Source organism: Sciurus vulgaris, assembly GCF_902686455.1.
Source record: "Sciurus vulgaris genome assembly, chromosome: X".
NCBI lineage: Eukaryota > Metazoa > Chordata > Mammalia > Rodentia > Sciuridae > Sciurus > Sciurus vulgaris.
The window spans coordinates 129,472,167-129,478,166 of NC_136471.1; positions in this window are offsets into that span (position 1 = coordinate 129,472,167).

Below are 6,000 nucleotides of genomic sequence, written 5' to 3' on the forward strand. Positions count from 1 at the left end.
TTTTGCAATTGGTGTGATCAAGGTAGATAGTAACAACAACAATAAAAACTATTCAGCATTTGGCATCTTCCTGAAGACCCAAGTCTCTTTATGTTGTGCTCACATAGCCACACTCAGAAATAATCTACCAATAAGATAGGAATTAGCATCCAGTTACTCCTAGAAACTTCTTAGAGTAATGAGGAATAACTCCAACCAAGTGTGTCTTTCTGATCATTATATAAAAAGGAACACATGCACACACAAATGTCAATAATAACAACAACCACGTGTCCAATTCTCCCATCAGCTTCTTGTCTTTCTAGATTCTGAATTGACTCATTCTTTTCTTCTCTCCCTTCAGAATATTGAGTCACCTTTTCCTGGAAGAAGAGTACCCAATTTAACAGTATATGCCTTCTTTGTTATTGTTTTTATGATGTAAATCTTTAGACCACCATTCTCTCCTGTCGCCTAATCAAGTAATCAGGGCTGTGATTCTGACATTATTTCTCCTTTTCCCATGTTCGGTATCTTTTGCTCCTGAGGGATCAGGGGTGCCAGCTAAGAAGATGTGAATTATTATCCTGCCTAATTAATTTCACCATGCTGGTGAGGAAACATTAAAATCAACACTTTCTCAATGTTTTTTTTATACAGCTCTTTAAACAAGTGCTTATTTAGAATAAGAGAAAATAAACAATTGTTGAAAACATTTTCCCTCCAAATTAGAGCTGTAAAGGAGGTAAGAATTTGATGTGTACTTTCTTAAGACTTATCATATATAAGAATCTGATTTACAACCACAGTTAAAACATTCCATGAAGGCCAACTTATGATAACAACTATCTACACATTGCTTTTCAGAATCATGTTGTGAGTTTCTTGATCTTTTAAAAGAATAATGTGACCTTATTCAGGCTTGAAAAAGTCTCAGCTCAAGTGCCTTTAGGGAAAAAGCCATGCTTTGTAAATGATTGACTTTCTTGGCATGACTTCAAGGTCACACTGTCATAGGTGAGAGAAGGACCAGCCAGCCACCATCAAGAATTTTAGTTCATGTACACTTCTCTCTGCTACTTAGACCCTCAGTTCCAGATTGCTTGAAATGAAGTCATTACCATACATTTAGCAAACATCAGTATTGTATGAAATCCAAATATCTATAAACACATCAATTTAATATATAAAAGGTTGTGTGTTGACTCATTCATGGATGGAACCCCAAGAAGGGATCATTACTTCATTATTATAGGCTGAACTCCTCAGAGAGTAACATTAACTCTGACAATAACCCCGTTGGGTATTACTCCATTAGTACAGATAAGGAAACTGAATCTCATAGATAGCACATCCAACCTAGCAAGTAAGGGATGGTGGCAAGAATTTGAAATCTTGTCTCCATTTTCTGTTTGTAAGTTGGATTTTTTTAAAATATTGAGCTAGGCACAGAGGCACATGCCCATAATCCCAACAGCTCAGGAGGCTGAGGCAGGAGGATCTGGAGTTCAAAGCCAGCCTCAGCAAAAGCAAGGCATTAAGCAATTTAGTGAGACTCTGTCTCTAAATAAAACACAAAATAGGGCTGGGGATGTGGCTTCATGGTTGAGTGCCCCTGAGTTAAATCTCTGGTACTCCCCCAAAAATACTGAAACACAGATGATAATTCTTCAATGTTGGATACAGCAAACTCTCCTTAGGGAACCAGTGGGATTCCAAATATCTCCAGATTTGACTTGGATTATGACAAAGAACATTTTTCTATTCCAAGGTTCAATCCAGATTGTAGAATTTTTTCTTTAATATTGCTATCAGAGAAGAGTTTTTGAAAGAATGGCATCTGTCTCAATGTATATTTCAAGGAAAAATGCGACCCTATGGAAAACCTACTCAAAGCAACAGTTAGGAAACCATTGTCCAGAAATTCTATTTTCTTTCATCTGCAAAGTGATGTTGATATGTTGCAGCCTTTAATTTGAATGAGATGTTCACTTACAAATGTGGAAAATTTTATACAAACACAAGATCTTTGACTTCTCTTAAAAAATCAGATGATATGGTAACACCAATCCTGCTTTTCCTTGTAGCCAGTCACCTGTCCCTGAGCTTGATCTGATGTCTTTGCCCTGGGCAGCACTCCCTGTCTGCCATCTACCCCAACAATCTCTGTATTAGTCCCATGGAGGTCATATGTCAACTGCGCTCGCTCTCTTGTCATGCCTGTGCTTGTGCTTGCCATCACATAGTCACCCCTCTCCCTGGATCTGTTGGCTCCTACAAGCGTCTGGTTTTGCTTGTGTGCTTCCAAGCCTTAGGACCCATTTAAATTAGAGAGCAAATAGCTGCCTGTCTCCAATTATCCTGGGCCTGTAATGCAGCTCAGGATGTGTATGGGGCTGGAGAAATTTAATTATCCTGCTGGAGAGTGAGTGTGCTTTCACTGTTGAAGGAAACACACACACACACACACACACACACACACACACACACACACATACACACACACAGAGTGAATATCAAATAGGTCTGGATAAATGTTGTCTTAACATGGAGGCTATTCGTAAGCTCTTGATTCTGAACTAGCCTCACCAGAGCATTGCAGACAGGGGCCAGAGATCTGAATTGTCAAAGGACTTGTGCTCCTCCTCGTGGCAAAGCATTTGCTGCCTGCCTTGTACATTAAAAGAATAAAAAAAAAATTTTAAAATGAATGCTGCAACCTAAGAAAACAGGTAATATTGGAATTGTTGAAATTCAAATTTATGTTTTAGATGCTGTTGGTTGGCAATATGAATTGTAACCATACATAGCTTGAGATTTGCAGGATTGACTTAACTCCTAAAAAATACTTATTTTAGAAATATATTTTCATTTTTTTCCAGAAAAAGGTTTTGTTGTATCATTATTGTTTTGGGTATAATTTTAATCTTTATTGTATTTTTTCTCTACAATTTGGAGAAACTAAAGTATGGAAAGTATGTGGAATTCCTGGTCAAGCTATTGACTCAGTATTTTAACTTTCCAAAAAAGATTCTTCCAGTGAACTTGTCTTTCTAAAAGTGAATAAAATTTAAGAATATATTACTTCTTGGTTATTTGATTGAATTGTGCTGAGATCATGTATTTTTTAATTTTTATTTTTGGTAACAAACCCCAAAGGAATGGTATTTTATAGTCTTGAATTAAAGATCACTGTATGCAAATGAAACATTCAACTGTCCTAATAAGTTAGTGTTTAAGGGAAGTTACATTTCAAAGATATGCATATTATTTCAAAGGTATATTATTTCAAATATATATACATATCTGGGAAAATTTTTGTAAAGGAAAATAAAATTATTTCTAGAAGTTCTTCTTTCCATAGCCCCTAATCCTTTTCATAAAGAAAAATTTGAATTGTGCCTTTTATTTAGAATGATGACTAACAATATACCCATTCATATAGTTGTTACCCAGCTTTCTCCTGGAAAAAAAAGATTATTAAACTACATTCATTATATATGCCTATCACATATATTGAACCCATGTTATAATACTCCAAGCAATTTGTTAAGTATTTGCATTCATTAATGCAATTAATTATCACAAAAGCTGAAGAAGTATGAGTTACTACCCCCATTTTGCAGATTAATCAACTGAAGGGCAGAGAGAAAAAGTAATTCGATCAAGGGGTGGTAAGTGGCAGAGCTGTGATTTGAACTCAGGTGGATCTGACATCCCAAGCTTATCAACTGAATTACTGCACACACTGCCCCTGCTAATTGTTATGGATTTATGACCTATGATTCCTGTGTGTTAAAGAAAAGAGGAGAAAATGCATTCCTTTCTCTAACCTGTCCCTGCCATTGTCATGAGCAAGAAGCAGGATTCAGGGGTCTCCTGGCTTCTGGTTTCCTTAATTCCTGCCTTCTGATCAAATCTCAAAGTCTTGGAACTAGAATTGTGTATTTCCAATGTGTGTGTGTGTGTGTGTGTGTGTGTGCGTTTTCATTTTGTTTTGCTTTCATGGTACTAAGGATGGGACCCAGGTTTTCACATATGCTAGGCAAGTGCTCTATGACTGAGCTACTTCCATAGCTCAGTATATGTTGTTTTCAAAGTTTTATTGATCTTCCTAGAGGAATTTGAGTCAGCCTCAAGATAAAGAACAGCAAATTTGCAAACTGAATATACTAATGCAAGATTAAAATGACTAAATGGATTTGGATGAATCACATTAGAAAGCCAAGTTAAAAGAGAAAGTTTAAAACTCCAAACCCCTCTTTATCTTCCAGGCAGCCAAGGGAGGCTAAGAAAGAACACTGGTCTCTATGATGCCTGGTGGTGGTGCAAAGAGGATTCCAAAGATTCAGGGGTTCCAAAGATGGCTTTTGCATCGATTACAGACCAGGTTGTATGGAGAAATGAAAGGACCTTGGGCCATGATGAGTTTAGCCACTCTGTTCTTAACACATTCATCTTTGTGAGTTCTGTATTGAGTAGGAGGACAAGCCTTCCAGGATCTGCCTCTCCCCTTCCAGAAGCTGCCAGGGACCCCACTGTGGGGAAGCTTCCTCACTGTGGGGAAGCTTACTCTCATAGGCAAGCACACTGCAGAAACACAAAATTCATCAGATGCTTCAGAAGAGGTGAAAATTGTATTTGAATACAAGGGGAATAAGTGTTTTCCCAAAAGAACAATGGCAAGTATGGCACTGAGGGTCAGTAAAGGTCCATTGTGTATGTTTGGCGGAGGGGACACTATGTTCTTTCTCTTAACTGAGATTTTCAGGTTTGGGGTACAAGGCATGAAGTTCTCTTGAATATGGATGAACTGGGACAGATCTTTTAAAAAATGTTCTCATAGAAATTCTTTTATAAACCAGAAGAGATGCTCTTTACGTCACTGAAATGTCATAGGACCAACATGAAGCCACTCCAGGAGAATCAGCATTGGATTTAAAGTGATAACCATTAGGTCTGGCTGTGGGATCTTCCCAGGCTGAACTGGTGTGTCACTAGCGTTCAGGTTAGAAACACACATCAAGACAAGCACCTATATTTCTTCTGCAACACCTAACATCACAGCGACCACACTTTATCACACAAATGAGAAGATATGACTCACATGGTGTGTGCCCTCTGGGGTTCTGCAGTACACAACTTGCACACCTAAGACGTCAGCCCTTAGAGAGGGTCACTCTTTGGTTTTTGAAAGGTTTCTCTTTCTGTTGTATTTTGTGTCGGATAGACAAGTATAAAAATGTAGAGTCAATGACTTGAACAAATATTGGAGCATGCTTAGCCTCAACCCAAAACTGATTACCGGAAAAGATGAATGTAGAATTGAACTTTTAAATTAAATAATTTAAAATATAGACAGGGAGTCGTTATCTTAAGAAATTCTGTGGCAATTGTTTTTTCATAAAGAGAAGAAGACTTTCACAAAGTAATCACCTCATATCATTGGAACAATTCAGATTTTTGTACATCCGATTTGCTTCAAATGAAGACCTCTGCAACGCATGGATCCTAGATCTGCGAGCAGAACAGTACATGTTCTCTCTAGTAGTCCCGAGAGTTCTCAGGAAACCTCAATCTAGGTCACAGGATTGCCTCTTTTGGACACTTTTTTGCATCTTTAAGGAAAGGACTGCCTCCATCTCTTAAAAAGTGCAGATAATTAATCATTTAGGGGGCATCATAAGGGGTTATCTTTAGGTTGCCACATTCTTCATCAGTTTCCTTACCCCAGTACCCCAAGAAACCATATAATATAGGAAAGAGGATCAGGCTTACTATATAAACTTAGCTTCCAGACGACTCCCCAAGCTTTTGGGTCACCAACTTGCCACCCCTATATAGAAATGTAAAGCCACCAGTGAGACCATTGTACTTATTGCTTAGGGATTATACTTACTGCACAAGATTTAGCTGAGATATTCCATCCCAAAATGCTCTTGTAAACTCTGAAGTACTATGCTCATATGTACATGTATGTTAATGCTAAGCCCTTGGAATCAAATGATCCCTGTATGTGAC